Source organism: Myotis myotis, unplaced genomic scaffold, assembly GCF_014108235.1.
Source record: "Myotis myotis isolate mMyoMyo1 unplaced genomic scaffold, mMyoMyo1.p scaffold_m19_p_11, whole genome shotgun sequence".
NCBI classification, from domain to species: domain Eukaryota; kingdom Metazoa; phylum Chordata; class Mammalia; order Chiroptera; family Vespertilionidae; genus Myotis; species Myotis myotis.
The window spans coordinates 55,310,436-55,325,724 of NW_023416315.1; the positions used below are offsets into that span (position 1 = coordinate 55,310,436).

Sequence of the window (15,289 nt, forward strand, 5' to 3'; positions counted from 1 at the left end):
AGGGTAAGATGGTGGGCGTAGTCCTCGCCCTTCCAATACCACCTATTCTCCCTTTTTCTCTCTTGAACGCAGAACTTATGTCTAAAGTCCTGGCAACTATTTTTATTTTTAAATTGATTTCAGAAAGGGAGGAAAAGAGAGAGAAACCTCAATGTCAGAAAGAAACAATGATTGTTGCTTCCTGTACACACCCTGGCCAGAGATCAAACCTGCAACCTTGGTATGTGCCCTGACTGGGAATTGAACCCACAACCTTTCGGTGTATGACAGGATGCTCCAACCAACTGAGGCACACCAGCCAGGGCTGGGCAAGTATTTTTTAACTTTGAACTATGCACAAAGAGTATTTCAGGTCATTGGCCTAGACTTTAATGCCAATATTCCTTCTCTCCAAAAGTTTTGTGTGGAAAAAAATCTTATTTGAGTCACTGTTGGTTAAGTGTTCTATAATGTGCAGCCCAAATAGTAGATAACTACTAGAGGTAGTATAATACTATATAAAGCAATAATTTAAAAATACAAATCATGAATTAAACTGGTTTCCTGCCTACATAAATTCAATAAATTTTTTTTCAACAGATATTTGCAAGAGTTGATGCCCTAAAAGAACAAATATAAATCGCCACTAGATTTCACTTGAAGACTTAACTATGAAGACTCTACTTACATGGTATTGGTGATAATAATTTTCATTGAGTTATCTGAGGAAAAATACTAAAAGGATTCACAGAGTTAAAATACAATCTCAAGAAACACTGTATTCTTGCCACTGTTAAATGGAGAATGAAACAAAATTTCTTTGAGTGTTTTTTTGAACTGGTTTCAAGTATTAAAAGCTCTTCATTCCAAGATTATACTAAACATTTCCCTGGATTTTTTTAAAAAAATACATTTTTATTGCTTTCAAAGAGGAAGGGAAAGGGAAAGAGAAACACCAATGATGAGAGAGAATGATTGATTGGCTGTCTCCTGCACGCCCCCTACTGGGAATTGAGCCTGAAACCTGGGCATGTATCCTTGACCAGAATTGAACCCGGGACCCTTCAGTCCACAGGCTGATGCTCTATTTGCTGAGCCAAACTGTCTAGGGCTGAAATTTTTCATTTTTATATTTTTATTGTGTATTTTTATGTTTACCATTTTAATCTGGCCAGAATTAATTTTTAATTGTAGTGTGATGGTATGGGAGAGAGATCAAACTTTGTTATTCCAACATAGACAGTGCCCCCAACTGTATGTGGGGTTATTTATCCTTTCTTCATTTACTTGAGCTGCCACCCTTCATCACTCAGTGGTCATGTACATGTATATATGTATACAGGATTGGGCAAAAATAGGTTTACAGTTGTGAGTATGGAAAACACAGTTTATCTTGCATTACTATTTATTAATTGTATTATTTTCCATACAAATAACTGTAACCCTGCTTTTGCCCCACCCTGTATGTTTTTTGCCAAATTTGGAAAGTTTTCAGTCATTATTTCTTTGAATATTTTTTCAGCTCCTCATTCTTTCTCTTCTACTGAGGATACAGTAGTATTTGTCTCACAAGTCTATGAGGCTCTGTTTTTTCTTTTTTTTCCTCCCTCAGTCCTTTTTCTCTCTGCTGTTCATATTAAGTAAAATCTATTGGTCAAAATTCAACTTTCTGATTCTATCCTCTGTCATTTCTACTCTGCTATTGAGCCCATCCAGTAAGTTTTTATTTCAGTTATTATATTTTTCAGTTTTATAGTTTTCATTTTTTAAAAAGAAATTGGTGTCATTTAATGTGTTTTTTAATTGAGGAAGGGAGAAATAGAGAGATAGAAACATCAATGACAAGAGAGAATCATTGATTGGTGGCCTACTGCACAACCCTTACTGGGGATTAAACTTGAAACCCAGGCATGTGCACTGACTGGGAATGGAACCATGATCTTCTGGTTCAGTGGTTGGCAAACTCATTAGTCAACAGAGCCAAATATCAACAGTACAACGAATGAAATTTCTTTTGAGAGTCAAATTTTTTAAACTTAAACTATATAGGTAGGCACATTGTTATTAACTTAATTAGGGTACTCCTAAGCTGGCCTTTGCTAAAAACGTCCTCAATCTGATTGAGGTACATTCGCTGAGGTCAACCCCTTCCAACTCTCCCATCCACACTCGTGTTGTATACTTGTTTCGTCTATCTCCTTTCCGAAAACCGACTTCTGCGCATGGGCCACGAAGTTTCAATCGCACTATACGTGCGCGCCCGCACATGGTATTTCTGGAAGAGCTACACTCAAGGGGCGAAAGAGCCGCATGTGGCTCATGAGCTGCGGTTTGCTGACCACTGTTCTGGTTCATGGGTCGACACTCAACCACTGAGCAACACTGGCTGGGCTCTTGACTTATTTTTGTGGGCTGTGGTTCCAATGACAATTTAATTTTCAGAACTCTTGCAGTGCTATTCTGGTCTCCTTAGTTCACCTGGGGCTGCTGGGACTCCTGCAGTTCTCACTGCTGCCTCCTGCTGGGACCAAATACCCTTCTCTGGTCCCTGTGTTGCTAGGAGGAGATACCAGCAGGCCCCTAACGGGAGAGCAGACCCTGAGTTGCCTGATGCTGGTGGGGGTGCTGCTCAATCCCTGCTGCTCCCACGCACAGGTGAAAGGCACTTCTCTGGGCTTACCTTACTTCTGGCAGAAGGCGATGAATGGCAGGACCCACTCCCACTCTCCGCACTTCCAGGTGTTGGTGGCGTTCCCACCTCATCTCCATGGTTGCTTCAGGGCAGAGGAGAGCCTACCCAAGTCATCATGAGCCAGGGGTGTAGAAGAGGCAACGCTTTGCTCTATTCATCTTAGGTTTTTACCTGAGACTCTAATAAAAAGCAGAATAACAAGAGAAAAACAGGTTTTTGAACTCATGCAGCCCACATCACATAAGAAACCTCAGCCAAAACTAACTCAAAATGGCAGCTTAGAATTCCAGCTTAGCCGAAACCGGTTTGGCTCAGTGGATAGAGCGTCGGTCTGCGGACTGAAAGGTCCCAGGTTCGATTCCAGTCAAGGGCATGTACCTGGGTTGCGGGCACATCCCCAGTGGGAGATGTGCAGGAGGCAGCTGATCGATGTTTCTCTCTCATCGATGTTTCTGACTCTCTATCTCTCTCCCTTCCTCTCTGTGGAAAATCAATAAAATATATTTAAAAAAAAAAAAAAAGAATTCCAGCTTAGGTAGCATTCGCAACAAAAACAACAAAGTTGTAGAGAAATGTCAGAGAGAGTGGAAATCAGTTTCAGGCTTCCAAGGGCCACAACTGGGAAGATAAATATATGGGAGGAACCTCATGGAGTGAGGTTTGTTGGGGATTCCTCTTGTGCCAACTCCATGCCATCTCCAGGCTGATAAGAGTCTGTCTTCAGTAACAGGAGAATTTAAATCTTGCCTTCTCGCAGACAAGGGGGAGGTTTTCTGCCTTTGCTGCTTCTTAATTGCCTTCAGCTCAAAATAATTTTTATGTCAATGAGGCATATTTCGGTTTCCTTCAGGAGAAAAGAGGCAGGGAAATGCCAGGCTGAGTTGCCTTCTATTGGAAGAGGAAGAAAGGGAGTTACCAGCCTTGTCCTTCGGTCCCCCCTGACAGCCCTCATGGTGCCAGCTGGGTTGGAGTGATGGGTGATCCTCCCTGCTGGGTGTCTGCTGAGCTGCCCATTCCTGGTCCTTGGGCCAGAGAGAGCATGTTTTCTTGGGGCTTCTTTTTTGCTCTATGCCTGTTAGTGGTTCGAGGTCACAGTCTCTCCAGCACTTAGTGTGAGACATATGGAAGACAAAAAAAGAAAACCCAGGGAACTCGGTGCCTTATCGTTCCTTAGTCCTCAAGTCCCTAGCCAGCGTGCCTTCTTTTTCCCATTGTTCAGAGTCCTTTTAGCGTTGTCTATTTTTATGGCTTTGTTTAGAGGGAAGAGGTGCATCTAGGGCATATCTTCTTGAAGTTGCGCCTTGTTAGGGTTTGGCTGGTGATGTAGGCTGTGAAAGAATTTACAACTGACAGAAGAGATACAGAGAGAAAGTTTTACTTTTCAAAAGAGGAAAGGGCCAGTGTATTGCTAATCAATACAGGGTAAGAAACAAAGAGTAATGGCTGCTACGTGACAAGGAAGGGAGAAGGATTTGGGGCTGAAGTTAGCAGACATCAGGGGGGTTGTCTTGAAAAGTTATAGTTTGTTTGCTTTCCAGGAGACAGTCGGGCAGATGTCCTAGGGAGGTTTTTTTAATAGTATTTTTCCCAAGCCTGTAAAACACGCTTCGAGCAAAAATTGTGAAGAATTCAAAAGAGGCTTGCTTGTTTGAAGGGGAGGAGGGAAGAGAACTTTGTACTAACTAGAGACTCCTTGGTGGGAATTATCCCTGAGTTCCGAAAGTAGGGAGGAGGGGGAATGTAGCCTTGAGAGTAGCTTATCTTGTCTTGCAGTTTGAACGGAGGAGCTAACAAGCTTGGGGTTTAATTACCAGGAACTTCTCATAAATTGTGGAAGTTCAGAGTAAAGGAAAAGAAAAAGGCCTTTTTTTTCTGTCCTTACACTCCTTTTAAAGTAAGCTTTGATTTCTTCCGGCTCCTTCTCACCAATATTATCAACCTGTTGGGTATAAACACTAACCAATGGGAAACAAGGAGAGGGAGGAAGCGAGGCAGATACATCCTCCCTCTGTTTACCACTATGGACTACTCTGATGTGCAGTTCCTCCCTGCAAACCTTTTGGACTTCCATGATCTGTGGGCAAGGGCTGCCAAGCAATCTTCTGTCTTTTTGTGGCTTGTTTTGAGGCAATGGGCAGCATTGTGGTACATGGCATTACACTAGTGGCTGGCTTCCTTTCTTTCATCTGGATTTTGCATCTACCAAAATGTTACCAGCCCTCTCATTCTTGCCTTGACACCATTTTGTTTGGAGGACTTGTATTTAAGGTGTAACCTGTCTGCATCTCGCTTTCAAGCTACGTGGTGGGTATATAGATGTCAACTGAACTCTACTTTCATTCGTGGAAGTTTTGAAAGTTTAACTTCATTTTATATTGTCATGTGTCATATTCCTGTGAAGAGTCCTAGGAAGATCATATGTTTTTGTAAAAAACACATGTTAAGCAATATGTTAAATGCACTGTCCCTTTCCATTCCAACTTCTGTTGTGGAATTGGCGTGGAAGAAGGGACAGCCAAACACTGGGAGGTATCAGGAAAGCGAACCTTTATTCAAAGCAGCACTGCTGGCTCAGGGGATTCAAAGGTCCAAAGCCTGAACAACTTATACAATGAGATTTCTCCTTATATATATTCCTGAGTTTCTTTGTTTCCTAACTACCAGGCTTCTGTGGTGAACTTTCACAGCCCCACCTCCTCTCCCCAGTCAGTTAGAATGGGGAATTTAGATTGTATCTAAATGCCTAACCTGGATGGCACCTGTGACCTCGCTCTAGCTAAGCTGTTACATCCTTGGTTTAAGGCCCTTGTAAATTGGGAGTATTTAGGTAAATAGGTCTTGCAAGACCAGATAATTAAGGAAGGGGCAGTGACTTGATTATAGGCTAACAAGAATGTCCATTAGGATACTGATTAACTAGGTACAGGGTCAGGCTGCTAGCCGCCTACATTCTTTCACACTTCTTTTCACAGTAGTAGCATTGGAGTGGCTGTGGGCATTTTTGGAATCTGGCCAAAAGGAAAATGAGCTGGGACTACATTTATGTTGAGTTTAATGGGATATATTTACGTGTTTTGTAGTCTATCCTTTGGTTATTAATCAGTACCCTGATGTAGAAATGAATTTCAAGAATTCTGCCCACTGTGCCACCTCCCCTGGTATCCTTTCTTCCACAGGTGCAGGGGCAGAGCTTGTATCCCAATATGAATGTTCACAATGGGGAACAACATCGGAAATACATGGGTAGTTGAGGACAAGAAAGGTTTGAAGTGCATGGAGCCAGAAGCTAATCTCTGGAAATTATTCCAAATATTCAATGTGTAAAATTATAGGTGGATGATTTAATTCTCATTAATATCTAGTTAAAACCATGAATAATTAAATAATTTTTTTTATGTTGGAGAAAGGTCAGATTATTTTCCTTTTCTGTTGATAAAAGTTGTATCACAAAGATATTATAGAAAGAAGCAATTGAAGCATATGCAGCCATATATATTAAGGATCTTGTGCCGGCTGGAAAATCTGGAAATAAATAATTTTATTTTTGAATGTAGCAAGTCCTGGATCCTTTTTTTCCCCACCTGGATCCTTTATATTTCTTCTCAGCTTCCTTAAAAACTGAACAGTTCTCTTTTAAGCTGACCTCTTTCTAGCTGTGTCTTATAGGCAGCCAATAGAAGGTAAGTGGCATTTTCAATATTCTGCCTGGACATCTCCTTAGCTAGATCATAAAGTATATTAGATACATTTTCTATTTTCCACATTGTTGCAGGCCAAAGTGTGTTCAATTTTCTGCTCCTCCTCCAGCTTTCAATAGCATTTCCTCACTTCATGGGTAAGCCCTCACTGACAGCTTCCTGCAGGCTCTTGCATCATTCACCAACAGTCTCCTCAGGGACCACCCAGCCTCCTCCTGCTGCCCAGTCTTAAAGCCAAATGCCGTGTGTTTTAGGTTTTTATTACGGCTGCCCTTCATGATTGAATAAGAAAAGTCGTTCTGGTGATCCATTGCTATGTAACAAGTGAGAACTGCAAAAATCAAGGCACAAATAACTCTGTGACCCTCCCACACTCCAACTAAGAGACCTGACCAAGCTCTGCAAGGCTTCCAGCAGCCTAAGGCCTCCTCCTGTCCTTGGGATAACCCCTTATTTCAGCCACGAAAGACTCAAGGCTGCCCAAAGAATTGACTGTTTCTTCCAGCTAAAACCTGATGATTGGCACTTGTCCTCCCTCTGCTTTGCGTATTTGCTTTAGAGAAGTTGCAATTGTAAATCCTTTCTCTGTCCCTTTGAATTGCACTTGTTCTTCTGCAACCCAAAAATGTCTTTCCCAAGGACTTGGGAGACATTCCTTTGAAATGCAATCATCAATAAGGATAGGGCCAGTGAGAAAACAGGAGGGCTCAGCTGGGTGAGTCTGGCTTGGGGTCCCTCATAGGTTGCCCTCAGTCAGTGACTGGAGCTGGAACAGCAGGGCCTGGAGCAGGTGGGAGCTAGCCCAGCAAATCTCCTAATTCCTGCTGTCTCAGGGTCTCACTGTGCCATCTCTCTGCATGGACTGGGCTGGTCCTCAATGCATTTGGACTGCTAACAGGGCAGCTGCAGGCTTCAAGGTCAAGTATTCCAATGAGCAGAGCAAAAGCCACGTCTTTTCTAATCTAGCCTTGAAAGTCAGGCTGCATCCCTCCCACTGAATTATATGTAGAGTATGACAAATGTTCCAAGTGCAAATCAGCCCAGAGTAAGGGGGAGAAAAAGCAGAAAAGCAAAGGCTAGTTCATGATGGAAAGCGTGTCAGGTCACATTGTAGATGGGAGATAATGTTGTGACCATTTTGGAGAAATAAAATTTGCTGCAATTATCTATTCTTAAGCATTCAGATTTAATATGTTATAGTCTTTTATATCCATAAATGGAAATGTTTCTTTTTCTCTTTATTTTCTATTGGAACTTTAGATTATCTCCTTCATTGTGGGAGCTTACCAAATTGTAGGCATTTGTCCAAGGTCTATAAAGCTGGGAGAAATAGGCCTTACTAGTATAGTCTTTATAAACACTGTTAGAAATCTGTGCTTTTGCAACCTTTCTTACCCAATTCATGCTCTGGGCAACTGTGATTGCCAAAACCACCTGCATTGTTAGTTCTACACTCAAATCCAGGGACTCCAGCCTTCTGAGATTTTATTGTTTTTCGCATTTAAAAAATTAAGTAATAAAAGTTGGTAGTGGAATATAAAAATTAATAACATCAGCCCTGGCTGGTATGGCTCAGTTGGTTGGGCATCTTCCCATTCTCCAAAAAATTGCCAGTTCAATTCCCCATCAGAACACATAGCCAGTTGCAGGCTCGATCCCCCATAGGGGGTATTCAGGAGGCAGCTGGTGGATGACTCATTCTCACACTGATATTTCTCTCTCTCTCTAAAAATCAATAAAAAATATAGTTAGCCCAGCCAGTGTTGCTCAGTGGTTGAGCATTGACCAATGAACCAGGAGGTCACGGTTTGATTCCTGGTCAGGGCATATGCTGGGGTTGTGGGCTTAATCCCCAGTTCCTGGTTAGGGCACATGCCCGGATTTCAGGTTCGATCCCTAGTGGGGGGCGTGCAGGAGGCAGCCAAAGGATGATCCTCTCTGATCATTGATGTCTCTATCTTTCTGTCCCTCTCCCTTCCTCTCTGATATCAATAAAAAATATATTTAAAAAAGAAAACAAAGTATTTTTACAAAATTAATAATATTAATTTTTCTGTACTTGAAAGTAATTACTAGTATATGCTCACTGGAGAAAGCTAAGTAAAAAAGGGAAAAATAAAATCAGCTGTGTTGTGTTTGAACTTCAGAAAACTAATTAAGATTCTTAATAATTGACCCTGGACGGGTAGCTCATTTGGTAGACCAACATCTCAATATGCCAAAGTAGCAGGTTTGATTCCGGATCAGGGCACATACAATGACTGCATAAATAAGTGGGACAACCAATTGATATCTCTCTTTCAAATCAATTTTAAAAACCATGTATAAGATTCACAATAATTTCTTGATAACAGACACTATTCCCCCACCCCATACAGACTATTTAGGAAAATCCAGTAATATGAATAGATGAGGTGATACCCTCCCCACCCCCAACCCGCCACAGAGATTTAAAAAATACACACCCTCTTCCACCTTTAATTATCTAGAAAAGCCCAGCTGGCATAGCTCAGTAGTTGGGTGTCGACCTATGAATCAGGAGGTCACGGTTTGATTCATGGTCAGGGCATATGCTGGGGTTGTGGGCTCAATCCCCAGAGTGGAGCGTGTAGGAGACAGCTAATCAATGATTCTCTCATCATTAATGATTCTATCTCTCTCTCCCTCTCCCTACTTCTCTGAAATATATATATATATACATATATATATATGTAGATTATATATATGAAGAAATTTTCATATATACATATGAAAAAATTATCTAGAAAATATTCATAAAAGATTAAGATATTTGCAAGTCTATGTCTGAGTAGCTACTAAGGACTCCTAAGCAGATGACTGTGCCTGGGAGGGTTTTCTCATGGAATCCTAAGAAAATGTAATGTGTGAAGCAGCTCCGCTTCATAGGGACCAGAATGCTGAGGTGCTTGTGCTTTTTAAAATCTCTTTAATTGGATTTAATTTATGTATGATGTGATGGACGGGAGCCTAGAGTATCAGGTGCAGCTGTAGGATCCTCATATAGCAGTGGTTCTCAACCTTCCTAATGCCATGACCATTTACTACAGTTCCTCATGTTGTGGTGACCCCCAACCATAAAATTATTTTCGTTGCTACTTCATAACTGTAATTTTGCTACTGTTATGAATCGTCATGTAAATATCTGATATGCAGGATGTATTTTCATTGTTACAAATTGAACATAATTAAAGCATAGTGATTAATCACAAAAACAATATGTAATTATATATGTGTTTTCCGATGGTCTTAGGCTACCCCTGTGAAAGGGTCGTTTGACCCCCAAAGGGGTCGCGACCCACAGGTTGAGAACCACTGTCATATAGGAGGGAGGTCCTATCTTTCCCCATCTCCATCTGTCTGTGCCATACCCTAAACTCCCAGTATCTGACTTTTCTTTTCATTCCAGCTGGGGGAAGGGGCCCCGGGAAGTTGGCAGGCTGGCCCCGCCCCCTGGTCAAACCCTGGGTTGAGGGGACAATTTGCATATTACCCTTTTATTATATAGGATTATTTTTTTATCTTTATTGTTGAAAGTATTACATGTCCCCTTTTTTCCCCCATGAACTCCTTCCAGCCTGCACCTGCCCCCCACCCCAGGCTTTCACCACCTAATTGTCCATGTCCATGGGTTATGCATATATATATATATAGATATATATATATAGATATATATACATATACATATATATATATATCACACGTATATGTGAATATATGTGAGATATATATATATATATATATATATATATATATATATATATATACACACACACTAGAGGCCTGGTGCACAAAAATTTGTGCACTCGGGGGGGAGAAGGGGGTCCCTCAGCCCGGCCTGTGCCCTCTTACAATCTGGGACCCCTTGGGAGATAACGACCTGCTGGCTTAGGCCTGCTCCCGGGTGGCAGAGGGCAGGCCCAATCCGTAGGTGCAGCCCCTGGTTGGGCTCAGAGCAGGGCTGATTGGGGAGTTGGGGCACCGCCCCCTGTCACGCACAGAACAGGGCAGATCGGGAGGTTGCGATGCCACCCTCAGTCACGCTCAGGGTAGGGCCGATCGGGGGGAGGGGGGGGGGTTGGAGCACCACCCTGGTCACACTCAAGGCAGGGTCGATGGGGAGGTTGCAGCTCTACCCCATCACACACAGAGCAGGGCCCGTGGGGTGGGGGTTGGGGCGCCGCCCTCTATCACCCGCAGAGCAGGGCCGATCAGGGTGTTGGGGCGCCGCCACTGTCACACTCAGGGCAGGGCCGATGGGGAGGTTATGGCTCTACCCCGTCACACACAGAGCAGGGCCGATCAGGGGGTTGGGGTGCCGCACCCTGTCACACACAGAGCTGCAGGGCGATCAGGGGGTTGGGGAGCTCCCCCCTGTCACTCACAGAGTAGGGCCGTTAGGGGAGTTGGGGCACCGCCTCCTGTCACACACAGAGCAGGGCCGATCAGGGGGTTGGGGAGCTCCCCCCATCAGGCACAGAGCAGGGCTGATCAGGGGGTTGGGGTGCCTTCCCCTGTCGCAAACAGAGCAGGGCGGATAGGGAGGTTGTGGCCCCGCCCCCTATCACACACAGAGCCGCAGGGCGATCAGGGGGTTTGGGCGCTGCCCCCTGTCACACTGATCCTGGTGCCGGGAGGTCTCGCAGCTCCACTGATACCGGTGCTGGGAGGCATATTACCCTTTTACTATATAGGATAGAGGCCTGGTGCACGGGTAGGGGCCGGCTGGTTTGCCCTGAAGGGTGTCCTGGATCAGGGTGGGGGTCCCCACTGGGGTGCCTGGCCAGCCTGGGTGAGGGGATGATGGCTGTTTGCAGCTGGTCACACACCCTTCAGGGTGGGGGTCCCCACTGGGGTGCCTGGCCAGTCTGGGTGAGGGGCTGAGGGCTGTTTTCAGGCTGGCAAGTGACTGAAGCTCCCAACTCCTCCTTTTTTTCTTTTTTTTTATTCTGGGCCAGCTTTAGCTTTGAGGCTTGGCTCCAGCTCTTAGGCCTCCGCTGCTGAAAGCAGGTTTCTGGCCTTTGTTTACCTTCTGTATTTGAAACAATGTTGCAATCCTGCTGGCTGAAGCCCGGCGACTAAAGCAGGTTTCTGGGGTTTTGTTTAGCTTCTATATTTGTAACATAGTTGCTTAGAGTTGCAGCTCAGAGGCCTGCAGCGGCAGGCGGAGAACGTTGGAGTCCTCCGTCACTGAAGCAAGCAAGCTTCATGTTAGTTTCAAGCTGCCTGGCTGCCAGCCGCTATCTTGGCTGGCAGTTAATTTGCATATTGCCCTGATTAGCCAATGGGAAGGGTAGCAGTCGTACACTAATTACCATGTTTCTTTTATTAGATAGGATATGAGGCCCAGTGCATGAAATTCATGCATGGGGGGCAGGGTGGATCCCTCAGCCTGGCCTCTCACAATCCGGGACCCCTCGGGGGATGTTGGGCTTACACCGGCAGTTGGACATACCTCTCATAATCTGGGATGCCGCATGCACCAGTGATCATACTCTTCATATAGGTGAAAGGCATCTTGCTGTTGTATGGACAGCTACATTTTTTTGCCCTGATTATAAAAAGTAGTACATAACGTGATCCTTCTGAGGCAGTAGTACCATTTCCCCCATCTTATTGGTGAAAAAACTGAAGCAGACAGAAGTTAAGTAATTGGCTTTGTTACAGTTATAAGTGTCAGAATCAGGGCTGACCACAAAATATGCAAGCCAGAGTCCATGCATGTCATCACTGTATCACCCTGTTTTTTCAGTGTTAGAATAGCCTTGCCAGGTTTTAATTTTTAAATCTAAGAGACTGTTCCCAATATATAGAGTAGGGTCCCTAGGCCTGGCTGGCAATCAGGGCCATCTGTGAGGTGATGGATGGGTGGGGCGATTGGGAGGGGGCCCCCACTGGCACCCGCCTTGGCTGGAAGTCTGGTGCCACCCACTGGCCAGCCCCGGCCACCCAGTTGCTGCCGCTGGTCACCCCCCTCTCGGGGGGCAGATGCTCAATACAGGAGCTGCCTCCAACCTGTGTTGAGCGTCTGTCCCCTGGTGGTCAGTACGCATCATAGCGACCGGTCATTCCACCAGTCCAGTATCTGACAGTTTTAACTTGGCACTACAGTGAGTTTTCTCTTTCCTCACTTTCTAGATTCAGGCTTAAATTCTTTTGGCAAGCACATTTTTATCTAATCATTTTAGTGTAGTGAAGAGCTAAATTTCCACTGTCTGTAGTCTCTATGTTTTGACTGACACAGTTTTCTACTCTGATTTTTACACACAACAGACCTAATTTATAAATAGTTTCTGTGCAATACTTCTGACCAAGAGAGGCAGTCACTATGGAATATTGAGGGTAAGAAATTTGAAGTCTTTTTTCTTCAAATAATTTTCTACTATAATAATTCTTTACTCCATCTACAAATATGAACAGTGACATTTGGCTCTAAATTTTTTTCAGTCATTTATTTCTCTGCAATTTTCTGTTTATATAATTGGATTTATATTGCATATACTATTTTTGTAACCTGTCCCTTTCCATGTTTATATATATACTAGAGGCCCAATGCACAAAAATCCATGCAAGAGGAGGCCTTCCTTCCCCAGGCTGCTGGCACTGGCTTCCCCCCTCCAGCCACCTGCAGGCACCTGGGACCCAGGCTGGCTTCCCTCTGGCCCCAGCTTCATCAGGAAGGACGTTCAGAATGACGTCCAGAAGATGTCCAGTCTAATTAGTATATTACCCTTTTATTATTATAGATGTGTGTGTGTGTGTGTATATATATATATATATATATATATATATATCTACACTAATAAAAGAGAAAAATGGTAATTGGCGTACGACACTACCCTTTTCATTGGCTAATCAGGGCTATATGTAAATTAACTGCCAACTAAGATTGGCAGTTAACTGCCAACAAGATCGCGGTTAATTTGCATATGTAGGCACAATGCAGGGAGGCGAAAGGGAAAGCAGGAAGAAGCCCCCTGCCACCGACAGTGATCGGAAACCCAGGGGGGAGCTAAGAGCTGGGAGGCAGGGGCCGCCTTTGCCCTGCCCCCCAGCCATGATCGGAGAATCAGGTGCCTTTTCCGCCCTGGCCAGTGATAGCAGGAAATAGGGGTGGAGCCAGAGATGGGAGCTGGGCATGGTCGAAGCTGGCAGTCCCAGGAGCTAGGGGTCCCTTGCCTGGGCCTAAAGCGAAGCCCATGATCGTGGGGCCGCTGCAGCTGGGGGTCCCCGCTGCCCGGGCCGGATGCCTCAGCCAGAGCGTTAGGCCTGGGCAGGGGCGGAGCCTGCAACCGCGGGGAGCTGGGGGTCCCCTGCCCAGGTCTGACACCTCTGCCAGAGGCCTCAGGCCTGGTCAAGGGGCCGATCCGGTGATTGGTGATCGGAGGGTGATGAGGGTCAACTCCTCTGGCCGAGGCATCAGGCCTGGGTGGGGGGTGGAGCCGGGGATTGGAGGGATATGATAGTCCCCTTCCCAGGCCTGAAGCCTGGGTCAGAGGCGTCAGGCTTGGGCAGGGGGTGGAGCAAGCGATCAGAGGGAGATGGGGGTCCCCTGCCCAGGCATGATTCCTGGGCCAGAGGCCTCAGGCCTGGGCGGGGGCCAGAGCCAGTGATCGGGGGGAGATGGGGGTACCCTGTCCAAGCCTGACACCTCTGGTGGAGGCGTCAGGCCTGGGCAAGGGGCCGATCAGGTGATCGGAGGGTGATGGGGGTCTATGCCTCTGGCCGAGGCATCAGGCCTGGGCAAGGGGCAGAGCCAGCAATCGGAGGGGTCTGGGGGTCCCCTGCCCAGGCCTGATGCCTGGGCCAGAGGCATCAGGCCTGGGCTGGGGGCAGAACCAGTGATGGGGGGAAATGAGGGTCCCCTGCCCAGGCCTGACGCCTCTGTCAGAGGGGGTCAACGCCTGAGGGCTCCCAGTATGTGAGATGGGGCAGGCTGGGCTGAGGGACACCCCCACACACACACACCCAGTGCACGAATTTCGTGCACCGGGCCCCTAATATATATATATATATATATATATGCTAACACCATATTCATCCTAATGTGAAATAGTTAGGAGTGGCCTGTCAATATCTCACTGGTAGGAGTTGTCAGGAAAACTTCTCTCTAAAGTTACTTGAAACAAAGCATCAGAAACCAGGCCTTACTGATTAACATGAAAAAATAAAAAAGTTTCCCCTGCCCTAACCGGTTTTGCTCAGTGGATAGACCGTCAGCCTGTGGACTGAAAGGTCCTGGGTTTGATTCCAGTCAAGGGCATGTACCTTAGTTGCGGGCACATCCCCAGTGGGGGGTGTGCAGGAGGCAGCTGATCGATGTTTCTGACTCTCTGTCCCTCTCCCTTCCTCTCTGTAAAAAATCAATAAAATATATTTTTAAAAAAGCTTCCCCTGAATTAAGAATGATAAACATGTCTAGTTCTTGCTTTCTTCTAACAATACTTTTTTTCTCCATGCAGTTGGAAAATAAAAGGAGTGAAGACTGAGAAATGAGTGAATTGATATTCAAAAAATGTAGGTGCCTCTTTGACTTATGATATTTTCAACTTGTGAGTTTATCAGATATAGCACCAGGTAAGTTGAGGAACATTTGTATATATATGTATACACATATAAATGTTATTTTCAACAATTTCTGAGTTTGGTTCTTACTATTAAAAATTCTCTGACTGGGTTATCAGTACAGCAACTATAAATTCACAATTAAAGCAGCATAAATATTTTAAATTTTGATGAATAATTATCAAATATAAAAAGTTGGGAAGACATCTCTTAATAAGATGAATGATGCTCCTTCCCCAATTGCTTCATTTATCTGTGTCTAAACTTCTACTTATTGCTAAAATGAGTGAGGATTCCAGCATCAATCCTAGTCCTATTTTTCATCTTTATAAAAATA

General features: G+C 44.8%; 1 long non-coding RNA gene across 1 annotated transcript; it reads left to right on the forward strand.

The window, feature by feature from the left end:
- The first annotated feature begins 571 nt into the window (after window positions 1–571).
- LOC118665852 lies at window positions 572–14,958 on the forward strand. Its single transcript, XR_004970748.1, has 3 exons — window positions 572–670; window positions 12,661–12,729; window positions 14,850–14,958. It is a non-coding gene; the product is annotated as an uncharacterized LOC118665852 (long non-coding RNA).
- Window positions 14,959–15,289: the final 331 nt, after the last annotated feature.